Source organism: Hyperoodon ampullatus, assembly GCF_949752795.1.
Source record: "Hyperoodon ampullatus genome assembly, chromosome: 13".
NCBI classification, from domain to species: Eukaryota; Metazoa; Chordata; class Mammalia; order Artiodactyla; family Ziphiidae; genus Hyperoodon; species Hyperoodon ampullatus.
The window spans coordinates 9918906-9927208 of NC_136926.1; positions in this window are offsets into that span (position 1 = coordinate 9918906).

The window sequence follows — 8303 nt, forward strand, 5'->3', positions numbered from 1 at the left end:
TGGCTAATACTCCCATTCCGCCTCTTAACGTAGCCCAGCCAGTCAACTTGCGCCTGGTGAGGAGGGGGGCGGGGGGGGCCGGCTTGGTGCCTTGAAAGTGAAAGTAGTGAAACTGAGCCCATGAGAATGGAAGAGTCCTCTTGGAGGGGGACGCAGGCCCCTCCCCACCTCCCAGGCCAGGCCGTGTGGCTAAGAGGGGAGCCCTCCCCCCATTCCAGAAGCCCCTCTCCCCATTCCCTGCATCAGGGAGATGGGGTGGCCCAGGCACCCCCATGCTACAGAATCTGGGGGTTCAAAAGGGTTAGGGCTCTCACAGCTCAGGTCTCTTTGGGCTGGTACCCTCCCACCCTGGACCTGGGGCTCCAGGGGAATCCTCCCACCAAAAAAAAATGGGACACAGGTCATTGGCTTAATAGGTCAGCAGGGCTGGGAAGGTATTTCAGAGGCCCTTAATGCCTGGTGCAGAAATCCCCTCCCTTCCCTCATTCTGTTCCTGGGGGCTTTCAGGGCAATGGGGACTGAATTTGAGGAACTGTGGGGGGGCCTGCCTGCCATTCCACTTTTTTTTCCTGAGTTTCCTCATTCTCCTGTTTCTCTTCCCCATTCCCAGGCCACAATGATGTAGGTGAGGAGGTCATTGCCTGCAGCTGGGGGCCTCCAGGGAGGAGAATGGCCAGGCCGGACTGAGTGGGAGGAAGTGAAATTGGGCTACAGGCGGGGGGCTTTGGAACAGAGGGCCTGGCAAGGCCAAGTCTGAAGGGCCAAGGTCCAGCTTTGGGGGCAGGAGGGGCAGAGATCTGACCCGCACCCCCTGGCCTGGGAGATGAGCCTCCTCTGACACCCACCTGCTGCCGGGCTCAGCTGGGGCAGCCGGCCCATCCCCATTTACAGTCCAACCCTGGGGCCCCTGTCAGGGCTGTGGGTGTATGGATCTCCGGGGTTGTGGGTGCGAGTTGTATCTGGATTTCTCATCGCTGACCTGGCTGCCAGAGTGGAAACAACCCTGGAGGCTCTCCGGGGCCTGCGGGGGCCAGAGACCCAGCTCTAATGGGGGGAGAGCCGGCTGAGGCCGCCTTGTCAGGCTGGGGTCAGCAGATGAGAGGCCAGGGCCTGTTTTGGGAAGTTGGAAGGGTTTTTAATACGCTTTTTCTGAGCCTTTTCCCACAACCCCCCTCTGGGAGGGAAAAATCCTTCTGAGCCAAAGGGTGAACATTCCTAGAACTTGTGTGAGTCCCCGTGGGCCACAGAGGCAGCCAGCTGGGAAGGGGCTGGACTAAAGTATCAGCTTCTGGCGTCTGAGGACCTTCAGGGGCTCAGCAGCGGCAGAGGAGGGTCCTGGAAGCTTAGGTTCCATTCCCTCACTGCCTTTTTTCCAGCTGAGGGCATGGGCAAGTGATACTTGTGAACCTCAGTTTCCCCTATGTGAAATGGGGTAATAATAGGTTTGTGGTAGGGTATGTAATAAGCCTGGCATTGAAAGGGTTCAATTCCAGGTGATGGTGGTGGTGGTGGTTTTCATCATTACCACAATTAGTGTTATTGTTACTGGCTGTGGAATGTTTGTTCATCAGCATCCCTTGAGCAACACCTGCACGTGCAGCTCTGGGGTTTCCTGAGTGTTTGGGAGAAGAATTCTGGAGACCCAGGCAGGATGAGGTGATGGTGCTTCCTGGCGATATGGCCTTGCTTAACCACCCCAGCCTCAGTTTCTTCATCTGTCAAATGGGTGTGATAATAGTACCTACTACTTTAGGGTCATTGGAACCACGAATGAGTGAATTCACAGAGTGTTTAGCGTGGCTTGGTCAGGAGGAGAAATAGTGATAAGGATGAGATTATTATCTTTTTTGTTGTGGATGTTAGCTCTGCTCGTTTTCCTTCCAGATCCACCCGCCCCCACCCCCCCATTCTTCTGAACCCTGGGCTTGATCCTTCTCCAATAAACAGAACTTTCTAATACAAATTAGATCCTGCAGAGCCACTCCAGATATGGCGGTAGCCTGGGCGAGCAGGTACTGGGTAGCCCTGCAGCAGTTCAGCCTGTGCGGACCCTTGGATATCTGGGTCTGGCTGTGCCACCTCCTGGATGGAGTCTCCCCGAGGGCAGAGGGGGGCAGGGCTGGAGACACTTGGAGGGACTGCCCGGCTGCTAGTCCCAGCACTGCCCACGCCGAGTGGGGGAGACAGGGCACATAAAGCATTCAGTGCTGGCCTTGGCACTCAATTAATAAGAGATATTGTTGTTGTTATTATTATTAAAATGAGAGGTCTCTTCTGTTCAGTTCTCACTTCTCCCAGTAGCAGCATGGGTTTTGGAGCCAAATGTGAGCTTTGCCAGCTTCTAGCTGTGAGGCCTTGGGCAAGTTACCTGAACTCTCTGGGGCGCACCTGCCCAGGGGGGCCAAGAGTCCCAGCTTATCCCGGGTATATGAGCCTGCATGTGAGTGCATACATGAAGTGCATGAATCTGGCACAGAGTAGGGACTCAAACTATGTTGGGTATAACTGCTATGGCCGTGTGACCTTGGGCTTGTCCCTTAACCTCTCTGAGCTATGGGTCTCCTCATCTATGAATGAGAGTACTAATAGGGTTGCTTTGAGAAGAGGCATGCAGAGTGCCTGGCATGCAGTCAGCGCTCAATAAGAGCTACGCTGTTAATGCCCAAGAGGGGGGTTGGCACTTAATTGCCAGGTTTCCTGGGAAAATGGGCCCTAGGGGCTCCCGGGTGTTCAGCGTCTTTGGGCGGAGCAGGAAGCTGCTTCCATCTGGCAGACAGAGAAGCCTGCCTTGGAGAGTCCAGAGGTGTAATGCAAGTTACTTGTTCCCAGCCAGACCCTGTTCCCAGCTACCCGCCCTCCCTGAGGAAACTGAGGCGGGCAGGCTGCCCAGGGGAAGTGACTCAGCTGGGGTCACTCGCTGAGTCAGTCCTAATTGGGCCCAGGAGCCCTGTGCCTCAGCTCCCTGGCTTCCGGGGCCTGAGGTCCCTCGGGGACTGGGCAGGTCCAAACCACAGTTGGACACCCACTTACTTGGGCCGCAAAGCCTGGACGACCGGCATTCTTCAGCTGGGGCTTCGGGGTCCCGTTGGCCACCACTGGGCTGCTCAGCCCAGCATCCTTCCTCCCAGCAGGGGCACGGGGCACTTCCCCAGGAGAGCAAGTCCTCCTGGCGTCCCCCGGCCCCGCCCTGCCCGGAAACCCGGCAGCTGCGCAGATGGCTGGAAGGTTTTTCCTCCCACGCCACCCTGTCAGGGGTCGGCTAGCGGGGCCGGGCTGCAGGCTTCCTCATGAACCAGGCCTGGAGCCCCTGGGGGCCTGCCCGGATGTGGGCCCCCATCCCGGCTGGCCAAGGGCAGCCTGCCACTGCCCCATGGGTCCCCAGGGAGGCCTGGGAGGGAGGAAGTCTGTGCCCTGCTCACCCGGGAGCTGACTCACAAGGGTGCCTGAGGGGGAGGCCTTGGCCTTGAGGGGCTGGGGAACTGGAAATGCAATTAGGAGAGTGGACACAAAGGAGGGCCTTCGGCATGGGATCTGTCCTTTGAGAGCTGGCACTCTGGTGTCACCTCGTGGGAGGAGAGGCCCCGAGAGGGTGATGAGCGTGGGGAGAGGATTGCAGGAGGGCTTGAGGGCACCCGTCCTGGTATCCTGAGGAAGCAACACCGTCTGGGGGCCCGGGGTGTGCAGAGCTGACTGAGAGGCTTCCCTTCTCTCCCCTCAGCCCAGGGGCAGTTAAAGGAAGAAGTCACACGCTGGGATGGGGGTGGCTTAGAGAGTTCTGCCTATTCTTCGGTGGCCCTGGCTTTCCCCACCTCCCAAAGGCTGTTGGCCAGGGTGTCAGGCTGAGGGTGGGGGCAGAGGAAGCCAGAGGACATTTCCTGTTCTGGCAGACTGTGCTGGTGTGATAAATGGCCCCAGGCACTAGGTGACCCCGGCGAGAGTGCATCACGGCCCCCTGGCTGCCCGATGGGCTAGAGCAGAACCCACTTCTCAGCCTCCCCAGGGCCCCAGAACCTTTGCTCTGTACTGCCTGTAGGCTTCTACACAGTCTGGCCAGCTCGAGTGGTGTGAAAGGGCAGTGGGCCTCCTGCCAGGCAGTGTGTGTTGGAATCCCCTCAACTCTCTGGGCCTCCTTGGACCGGGGGGTGGGGTCTGGGCTCCTGGAGAAGTTGGTGCTGTGGGTAGGAAAGGCAGAAATGCTTACAGCAGCCTGGAGTGAACTTGGAGGCCCCCCTGGAGGAGGTGTCTCCCTCTGAAGGTATAAGACTTCCTGCCCAAACATCTGTGAGCTGTGGACCTGGGGGAGGATGGAGGCTGTGGACTGGCTCATTTTAAATTCAGTTCTCACAATTTAAAATATTCTCCCCAAGCCTTGGCAGGTGAAATTCCCACAGGTGGGTAAAGGCCTTCTCTGCACCTGGGCCTGATAATTAAACAGGAAATATTAGCTTCCCAAGATTACATTATTACCCAGGGCGATTGGATAGAGGAGAGGCTGATGAGCCTCGATCTCTGGGGTCCTGGGTTAGAGTGAGCCCCACAACTCAGAGCCAGGATTCCCAGCTCTTCAGAGCCTGAACTCTCCCCGGCTTGATGTAGGATGTATATGCTTGAACAGGGGACACCAGGTACTGGCTAAGGCTTCAAAGCCCTCACCAGGTTGCCCTGAGCAGGGACTCTGTGGACACAATTGTTCTAAACTTGGGGTCCCGAAAGGCAGACCCACCCCCGCCCTGACATGAGCCCCAGTATGGGCACACAGGTCGCTGCCGCCATCTCCACATGTTTGCTGTGGGGACTTGGCGGGGGGGTTGCTGGGATGCGGTCTGATTTTCCTGCTCCATGTCACATCATCCTCGTCCCTCACCCTGCTGTGGGATTTTGGGAAATCCTGGACTCTGACTCCCTTACCCAGCAGATCTCCCTGCCCCAAAAGCCCAGGATGAGGAGGTGGGAGGGACCCTCTGGATTTGCAGGCCCCTCTCTGTGGAAGGCTGTTCATCCCTGTGGCTGCCCAGGCTCCCAGATGCTCCTGTGGGGGGTCGGAGGGGATAGAAATGCCCCAAAGATCCCTCTACTCCCTATACCCTCTAGCTGAAGCCTGGGGGCTCCTGGGAACCCCCAGGTGATTAGTAGTTGCTTCCTACCAAGAGCTTTTAGGCCCTGTTCTCAGGGTTGGCGTGATCTGATCAATTGCTCTTCCTCTGTGTCTGGCGCATAGTAAACACTCAATAAATGCTTCCACCTGGGCCGAGGCCCAAGGAGGGGACCACCTTCCTGTGGCCTGGCTGCCTGCCCCGGCCAGGAACCCTCCCAGGCATGGCCCCCTCCCCGGCACAGGCCACAGCTGAGTGCTCTGGCTGGTGACTTCCTGCCTGGAGCTCCTGCCCGGAGCTGCCTGAGCAGTGCTTCACCCCTGAGAAGGCCTTGTGTTCAGGCTCCCATGACCCTCCCTGCCTGGCCCAACCCATGAAGCCAGGCTCTGCCTGTGGCTTCTTGCAGAGGCAGGTCTGACATTCTCTGTAGCAGGCGCCCCTCTCTTCTAACAATAATAGTAATAAAATAGCAACAGCCACCTGTTTCTTGAGCCCTGTGCCAAGCACCCCTCAGACATCAGTTCTTAGAATGCTCCTAGTGAATGCCAAGAACATTAGCCCACTTTACAGATGGGGACACTGAGGCTCAGAGAGGGAAGCCCTCTCTTCTGCATCACACAGCGAGGAAATGGCAGAATTAGGATGTGAACCCAGATTTGGTTGGTAGCTCCACCGTAGAGAGGTCATCTCTTGTGGTGGGCTTCTTGGAGCCCCTCAGCCTTTTCTGTCAGTCCACAAAGGTCAGGGGCATGATTCCAAGAGTACGACTGTCAAATAGCAGCCCGCCTCAACCCTAGGAGTTCATTAATTCATGCAACTAATATTTCTGGAGCACCGGCTCTGACCAGGCCCTGCAGAGTGTGCAGGAGTACGATGGCCCTCGGCCTGCTGGGGGCAGACCCCCCGGGCTGAGGGAGATGGACAGTGAGCAGTATCGCTCATGTATAGCTGGCGCTTCCAGCAGAGCGAGCGGGTTCTAATCACAGCTGTGCCCCTCGAGGGCCCCGTGACCCTGGGCAAGCCATTCCTCCCACACCGTGGCTTTCTCATCCATAAAATGGGCACAATGCTAGGATTGCCCACTCTGGTGGGGAATAAACAAGTGAATAAATGCAAAGTGTTTAGCACAGAGCAGGGCACATAGAAAGCGTGAAATAGTGTCATTTACTGCTTTAAAATTTTCACCCTGTGGCTATTTTCCAACCACTTGGTGGGTTTATGACCTGGACAGAGGAGCTGAGGCCTCCTGACTCCAGCAAGAGCTGAATGAGACCTTTATATCCCCTCCTCTGGATAAACATTCACTGGGCAGTGAGTCTTCCTTGTGGTGTGCATTTGGGCATTGATCAGGTGTTTTGGGGGGCCTTGTGCGTGGGGTTTCCATTAATCGCTAGCTGTGGGACCTCTGTGCTTCAGTTTCTCCACCTGTAAAATGGGAGCAATTATTGGCCCTACCTCCTAGTACTGTTGTGAAGCTTGGGAGAGTTGATGTTTTGCAAAAGCAGTTAGAAAAACGCCTGAGGCATAGCATGTGCTGAGTACACAGCACTCTTCTTATGGAAAATTGGAATAGGGGGCCTGGTGAGGAGGGCTGCCAGCCACTGCCTGGGCAGTGAGGGAGCTTGGAGCAGGCATAGCTGTTCTGAGAAGGCTCTTACCAGGGCTTGGTCCTGCAACTGGGCTTCAGGCCTCTGATGTACATGGGTGGACAGGGTCAGGTGTTCCAGGCAAACGGATAGGCCTGGGTGCCCAGGAGGTGGGTTGGCCCAGCGAGAGGTGGTCACTGGTGGGTGCTGGCCACCAAACATCTGCCAGAGGAGCCAGAGGTTGCAAATCCAGCCGACCTCTTGCATTCCTACATTCATTCACTCAGCAGGCATTTACTGGGCTCCTGCTGCATGCTAGGAACTGGGGATGGAGCTGGGAGTGGCTCCTGGCACATGGAGCTCAGTGTCCGGTGGGGAGATAGTCACTAATTAAACAATCATTGCTATTGAATGAGAGCACGTGACCAGTGGCTGAAAGGCAAGTTCAGGACTCAGTCGCCAGTGAGCTCAGGGAAGGCTTCTCCTGAGTGAGACTGGAAGCAGACTGGGAGCAGGCAGGGCAAAGGGACACCTGATGCAGTTGTCCAGAGGCAGCTGGTGCGAGGGCACATCACACGGGGTCTCGTGGATGGGACAGGAGCTTGGGTCTGGCATCTGGTTTCCCCAACCTGTGAGGACAGTGCTGGCCTCACCTGTGTCAAGGTGTGGGGTGGCCGAGGGCTTAACCGAGGACAGGTCGCCCACACATGCAGGTAAAACCCTCCTCTTCACCAACAGGGGTGGATTTCTTGGCAGAGCGTGGTGGCCAAGGGCACACATGGCCCCTCTCCCTTCTGCCCACTGTGTACAAAGCGCCTACGGTGTATAGGTGCCAAGGACCCTGTGATACGCAAAAATATCAAGTGTGTGCACAGCACCCTCCCAGCTGGTGCAGTGGCACCCACTCTGTGCCGTCTGGGCTGTCTTGCTGTGATCGGCTGCAGGGTCACCACCACGGCCTGGAGATGTGGAGTGGGGTGTGGCAGAAAGAACCCCAGTTTCTAGGTTCAGATCTTCACCTTGAGTCCCCTTTCAAGGACTCCTTGCAGCCATCTTAGGAGGTAGATACTGTGCTGCTCCCAATTTGACAGATGAAGAAACGGGTTCAGAGAGGTCCAGTCAGAGGCACACAGCCAATACTTGTGTGTGTGGGTGTGTGTATAATGTAGCAGCAGAAGAGCAGGAATTTCGTTCTGGTTCACTGCTGTATCTCCAGGGCCTAGCACAGTGGCTGACACACAAGAGGCCTTCAGGAATATTTGGGTGGCGGTGTCTGTATGTGAATGAGCAGCCATGACTGTGTGGTACCCAGCAGGGGCCCAGGCCCAGCCAGGCTTAGCTGGAAGGACGGACAGTACTGATGGTAACTAGAGAGGTCCAGGGTTCAGCACCGTGGACAGCAGAGGGTAGGGGGCTTCTACGTTTTGATTGTGTGGGAGCCCCAGTTGGGATGAGCAGGCAAGGGTCTGCCTGTCCTGACGTTCCCCCATCAGAACAGGAAGTACCTTTGCACTCCTTGTGAGTCTTGTTAATTTATCCCTTTTTATTCGTTGTTTTATATTTATTCATTTAAAAAATAAGTTTATTTTATTTATTTATTTTTGGCTGCGTTGGGTTTTGTTGC